This window comes from Macrobrachium nipponense, chromosome 39, assembly GCF_015104395.2.
Source record: "Macrobrachium nipponense isolate FS-2020 chromosome 39, ASM1510439v2, whole genome shotgun sequence".
Taxonomy (NCBI): Eukaryota; Metazoa; Arthropoda; class Malacostraca; order Decapoda; family Palaemonidae; genus Macrobrachium; species Macrobrachium nipponense.
Window position 1 is genome coordinate 3607849 of NC_061099.1, and position 7500 is coordinate 3615348.

General features: G+C 35.8%; 1 protein-coding gene across 11 annotated transcripts in view; it reads right to left on the minus strand.

The window, feature by feature from the left end:
• The window catches only part of LOC135210038 (protein still life, isoform SIF type 1-like), a 457406-nt gene that overhangs the window by 423223 nt on the left and 26683 nt on the right, over positions 1 to 7500 (minus strand). The gene's annotated exons all lie outside the window — the stretch shown is intronic.

Consider the following 7500-nt stretch of genomic DNA (forward strand, 5'->3'; position numbering starts at 1 on the left):
GAGACAGGCATTTAGCAGCAGGAGCGGGGGGGGGGGGGGGGGGGGGGGGGTGGGGGGGGGGGGGGGGGGGGGGGGGGGAATAAGCGTAACTATAGGCTAGAGTTTAGGGTAATAAAGGCAGGTCACAAGATTAGATAGGCTTCGATGTGAGCTTTAGGAATTCCTAACATAAGACCTCTTTTCCTTCCAAATTCGCTGGTTGTGTTTTCGCATCTTTCCAGACAATGCCGGAGGCTGTAGGCGCATCTCAGGCCATTCAAAAACACCCAGCCTCTTTCTCAGTCCAAGCTAGTATCTCCTGGAGACAGATGTATCCTCTCCCTGACTGGAAGTCAACCTTTGTCCTTGCCACGCTGGTTGGAGCCCCCCTTCATACATCACGACACATGTTCAAGCCTCTAAGGATCAAACCGGTACGGTCTAAGAAAGTGCAAAATCCAACCAGCTCTATTCTCCAAGATGAATCTCGCTATTTTCATTTCAAATCTCCCTTGATATCACTTCTACTGAAATTTCTCTGCATCATCGGGGCGCACGTGTGACCCCTGTGACCTGCTCAAACTTAAGTCTTCATTGAATATTTCATTTAAACATTAAGAGTTCCTCCCCCAGTGTGTTAGATAAAAGTGAGTAACTGTAAATTTGTGCAAGAACTCTTTATTTTATTTTGTGTCTAATCTGGGACTAATTTCCAGATGTTTGCTGAGTCACGTGTCATGCCTCCTCGCTCGCAAGTGCTTCCTTAACGCAAGATACCTATAATTAATTTTGGAAACCAGCATTTAAGTAAATCTGATTTTGGCCAGTTTTCCATATTGTGAGAGATAGGAGTGGTCTACGTGCAGCCTAGTTGCCTTGCCTTGTCCCAGGCTATACAACGGCCTCTTGTAAATAAAAAGTGTAAATTAATTAGCTGGTTTCCATGGCGACCTTCTAGAGTAAAAATAACCAAATCAATCCTTTTTAAGGTTAAAAAGGAAAGTCAGAAGCCTTCCATTTTCATTTTTTCCCTCTAATATTTTTCCTTTACGTATTTGGGGTCATCAAGGCCCCCAAAACGTAAGTATATATATGATATATATATATATATATATATATATATATATATATATATACATATATATATATATATATATAACTATATATATATATATATATACACCAGCCCTCGCCCTAACTCCGCTTTAAGGGCATTACGACTTACGAAATAGGGAAGAAGATACAATTTGTGGTTTTGCAAAAGTAATCTCCGACAATTTTCACCGGACGAGAATAGGTTTGAGAGACGTCAATGCTATTTCAATGCCAGCTAATTTTAGAACAAAAATCATGGCCAAGGCTAAACCCGCTAACTTTGGTGTCTTCTGAAAGAGATTCGTTATTGGATCATGAGACCCAAATAGAAGTCTATCCTTGTAGTTGAAAACTTAAAGCCAAGGTTTTAAAGTTGTGTTAAAAATGAAACAAAAAAATGTATGCGTGTATATATACATATATATATATATATATATATATATATATATATATATATATATATATATATATTGCAATCCCTGAGAACAGAAACTAATACATTAAGCCCAACTGCTTTTTACATAAATTACCAATTTATACAAATATTTGCAAAAACTAACTTCACATTTTATGAACAATTATTCAGTAAGCCTGATAACTTGCTTATACACGTTAACTTTAGTTTTCAATTTCATAGTGTCACAGGAAATTGACGAAGCATTTGTATTACAACACTTTTTCCTCGGCTGTTTACAGATGATACAGATTACTCTCACAAAGCTGCGTAGACAATCACAGCTCCTGCAATTTAGGAAGTTCTCCGTGAAATAGTCTTTAAAAACCTAGTATTTCCATTCCACCCAAGAAACCAACAAGGCTGATTTTATACAAGCGAAGTAGTGTTTCCTTTACAGAAATTCCACAGTTAATTAACAGAGGTAAAAAGCTGTTAAAGAGCTGTTAACTATCTATTCGAATTAAAGAGCAAGTATCTTCACTGGTGGTACCCTGTAGCACCTCTTAGACATTTCTGTGATTTTGACTGTTCATACGCTATACACACACACATGTACATATATACACATATGACTTTGAAATATTTTCTGTTAAAACAGTTCCATCTAATAAAAGGTGTCCATAAAATTGCCAAAATGTGGAAAGTTAATGTTTGTGCGCTCTCTGAATTATAGCATCAACTTTCTACATTTTGGCGTTTTCATGGGCTCCTTTTATTATATAATATATATATATAGTATTATATATATATATATAATAATATACAATACATAGATATAATATATATATATATATGATGTAGGTAATATATATATGATATATAAATATATTATATTATATATCATATATTATTAATGTATATATATATATATATAGATACTATTAATATTAATTATATAATATAATATATATAGGTGGAGTTACAATGACAAGGTAAGCGTAAAAGACATACTGCCGTACAGACAGTCGTTAAGACGGATACACAGTAAGTCCTTGGGCCCATCTACACATAATGGGGTATCCCTGTACCCACTTTCAGGGAAATACCTTGAACCCTGTAGGAGGAGAGGCGATGAAAAGGTCAACGTAACACACGCACTAATGGACAGACAGGAGGGAAGATCTCCCTTTATATTCACGTCTATACAGATGGTCTACCATTGTACCGAGTTGAACTAGAATCCAGATACAATGACAGACAGAGGTAGACATCCATATAGATAGATAGACAGACAGACAGACAAATCAGGGAAAGCCTATAGTCTCCATATCTGTATAGGAATAATGTGAATCAGATGGGTATATTAATCGTAAAAAATTAATTAATTCTACTAATGCCATCAAGAGCACAAGATGAAAAATGGAAGAGAGAGAGAGAGAGAGAGAGAGAGAGAGAGAGAGAGAGAGAGAGAGAGAGAGAGAGAGCGTTGGGACATTGACTAAAATGCCTTTTTCTTAAGGAACCATTTCCAAGCAATCCATGGAAATATCAAATAAAAATCACTATTTGCTGCAACTGCTCTCTCTCTCTCTCTCTCTCTCTCTCTCTCTCTCTCTCTCTCTCTCAACGGATCGACTCTGTCAACATCTTTGCAGTGGGAGGCAGAAGAAGACGGCGTTCGGGCCACATCACCTTTAACATACTTCTCTCTATCAGCCTAGACTCTCTCTCTCTCTCTATCTCTCTCTTTCTCTCTCTCTCTCTCTCAACACTTCCCAACCTCAACCAAAAGGTCTTAATAACGATGATAATAGATCGAGTAAAATGTAACTATTTTCTGAGAGAGAGAGAGAGAGAAGAGAGAGAGAGAGAGAGAGAGAGAGCCCAGGACGCTATTAGCCTCGAGCGAAAATATTAGCGGAACCTGATCGGGAATCTGAAAACCGTTTCTGACGTCCCCCTTGGAATCGTTCCGAAAAAGATTTTGGGAATCTGGGGTACGTATTGTCAAGGGAGAGAAGGAAAAAGCGAGCGATAAAAAGAAGCTGTCGCCCCTTTGGTCGAAATGTCGTTCTTTCCTTCTTGTCGCGCTGGTGTTGCGGATGAGGACGGCTGCATTCCTGCGGACGTCGTGTGATGAGGCGATGAGGCCGGGAAGACTTATTCCCGGTGACAGCAGAATTAGCCATATGGGTACGTGGTGGCCATGCTGCTTGGGGCTGTCTGATAAAACTTCCTCTGTACAATATTCTGTCAAGTTTGTGGTCACCTACTTTCTGCATACTCATCAGTGGGGTTTGTGGCCACCCACCTTCTGTGCACTTATAAGTCTGGTTTGTTCAAGTCACCTACTTCTATACACTTAATAGGTCAGGTTTGTTCAAGTCACCTACTTCTGTACACTTATAAGTCAGGTTTGTGCAAGTCACCTACTTCTGTACACTTAATAGGTCAGGTTTGTGCAAGTCACCTACTTCTGTACACTTATAGGTCAGGTTTGTTCAAGTCACCTACTTCTGTACACTTATAAGTCAGGTTTGTGCAAGTCACCTACTTCTGTACACTTAATAGGTCAGGTTTGTGCAAGTCACCTACTTCTGTACACTTATAGGTCAGGTTTGTTCAAGTCACCTACTTCTGTGCACTTATACGTCAGGCTTGGACAAGTCACTTACTTTCTGTATATTTATAAGTCAGGTTTACACAATTCAATTACTTTCTGTACACTTACAACTCAGGTCTGTACAGGCGTTTTATTTTCTGTACAGTTATAAGTCAGGTTTGTGGTTACCTACTTTCTTTACACTTATCAGTCAGGTTTATACGATTCAATTACTTACTATCCACTTATAAATCAGGTTTGTGCAAGTCAATTACTTTCTGCACACTTAATCAGCCAAAGTTTGTAGTCTCTTAAAGAGGCGACTGAGACCCTAATAAAGGCAACAATGCCACCTTGGGTTTCTTCACCATAAATATTTTCTACATTTAATTAGAGAATTCTGCCCCTTTTCCGTTTTGCATCATTCGCCTGTTTCACCAAACGAATGCACAAGTTCTATTATGAAGATCTGCTTTTCCAGGATGACATACATGAACATTTCATATTCTATATTTTATATTTTATATTTATGTTTATATTCTCAAAATTCATGTATTAGGAGCATGAATATTTTATATCTTATATTTTATATTTATATTTCAAATTCGTGTATGACAAGCATGAATATTTGATATCTTATATTTTATATTTATATTCCATATTCATGTATTAGGAGCATGAATATTTTATATCTTATATTTTATATTTATATTTCAAATTCGTCTATGACAAGCATGAATATTTGATATCTTATATTTTATATTTTATATATATTCAGTATAGGAGCATGATATTTTATCTTATATTTTATATTTATATTTCAAATTCGTCTATGACAAGCATGAATATTTGATATCCTATATTTTATATTTAATTTCATATACATGTATGCAAAGCATGAATACTTTATATCTTATATTCTATATTTAGATTCCATATTCATGTATGCCAAGCATGAATATCTGATATCTTATATTTTATACTTAGAATTCATATTCACGTATGACACTTATGGATATTTAATAAACGAAACTATGAAGATACACGCTCATGAAAAATTGTCATTTTATAAAGCTTTCAAAATACAAAACTAATGCATTTTCATCATCACCACAAGGGGTCTACAGGGGTCTACAAAGAGCTAAAATCTCTCCAAAAGAGGCCAAAAATAAAGAAGATTGATTGACTGATTGATTATGAGTTATCTGGCGTTAAAATAAAGAAGAAGAAAAGGTCACCAACGTTCGCAGTTAGAAACCGAGTCAAATCAAAACTCATGAACTGACCTTAAACTGGACTACAATGAAGACTTTGCTACATATATTAATCAGCGCTGAATAACTCGGCGATTACAAGGGCGAGTACCAGCGATTTTATATGAGAGAGCGATTTCTGAAGCTTTCGCCTCACTAAATTCAAAGGCGCTGGTCATCTCTCGTGGGAATTCGTTTGTCGCAAATATAATAAAATGTTGGCAATGTGACTTTAAGGAAAATTCGAATAACAATAATTTTCATATACTCGTATGTGATTAATCTATATATAATATATGTATTCATGTTTTGTATTAATATATATATATATATATATGTATATTGTAATATAAATAAGTAATTCTGTTTGAATAGTTCGGGAAAAAGATTTAGACAATTGTCCAAATGCCAGTTAACTACTTGTTCCCCATTTATCGATCAGGAACGAAGGTTTCGGGGGTCACGTCACAGCAACGAGAGTTACGGTCGGCAGTGAGAAGGTGTCTGTCATTCAAGGAAGGTCACTGATACGTTTAGAAGATACATTGTTGGATCCGGTGTTTTCGCCGTTGAGTTGGAGCAAATAATTCCGTTCCCATCTGATGGTTGTGGCTGTATGAGAAGCAGCGTTGGCCCTCTCGAGTTACGTTGGTGGGCCGGTGTTTAGATGTGGGAATATCAGAATTGGGGACTTCATTCCTTTGGATTGTGATTTCCAGGCGTATCTTCGTATCGGTGGCTGAAGAAGAACCTCTCGCTCAAGAAAATGGTTTTCAAATACTCCCTATTCACTCGGAGACCTCTAGAACTGCTTGTTTGAACGTCAGCTAAGTTTTGTTGTATTATATTTATTAATTATTTTTCCATGAATATTATCTGAGCTCTTAGTTACCGGTCGTATCTGCAAGTGTTTGTTATTTAAGCCTAATAAAAGTGCTTTGAAGTGTTGTTTTGTGTGTAATTCTCCTCCTCATAATTAAACCTGTTTTAAATATGTGCTTGCGGTAGTTCATGATGTGGACATCGTACAATATATGTATGTATATACTACATATACACATACAATACATACATGTATATATACATACACATACATGTTATATATACATACATAAATATTATTTATATATTATATATATATATATCTATATTTATGATGTATATATACATGTATGTATGTGTATTTGCATATATACTATATACATACATCCACACACACACACACACACACACACACACACACACACATATATATATAATATATATATATATATATATATATATATATAATTTTTTTTTTCATAGCTATAATGCCATGCCCAACTTTTCCATTCTCATTCCGATGGCATTACTGATTCAAAATGTCTTCGGCTGTCCTTTAAATAGACACCTATCTTCCATTTTTCTTTATATGGTAAGCTTTTTCTAATGCACTTCGCAGACCATCACCAAAGGGTCGATCACCCGTTATAAATCAATTGTAACTGAAAACCGACGACAAAATAATTTTATCAGTAATCTGGAAAACTTCAATACCTCGGTGAAAAGACATCAAGTATCACTGGAAATATTTCTTGACTATTGATGTGTGATACATTCTGGATGGTAAAATACAGCCGCTCTTGACGCAGCTATCCAGGACATGGTGTTTTTTTTTTTTTTTTTTTTAAATCTTGATTTTCCGACTAAAAAACATTTTTTTAACCGGCTCTTCCTGTCACCTTGTTTAGAAATCGCCACCATTAAACGTCCATAACATTCATGGAAAATCTTTCTGATTTGGTTTAATGAGAGAAATATCTAGGATGTTTAAATTCGTTGTACATAAACATCGATGTTCCAAATTCCTTCATAAATACTTTGAATTTCTGAAGGGCCACGTCATACCCATCTGGGTGTTAGAACATATAGATCTTCATAAAATCAGGGTATATTAAAATGGCGTACACGATCAATCTTGTCTATCTTCATAAAATCAGGGTCTATTAAAAGGGCGTACACGATCAATCTTGTCTATCTTTATAAAATCAGGGTATATCAAAGGGTCGTACCTACTCAACCTTGTTTATCTTCATAAAATCAGGTTTTATTAAAAGGACACGCACGATCGACCGTTTTAAACTTCACCAAATCAGGTTCTATTAGAAGAATGTAACACGATCGGCCGTGTAAAA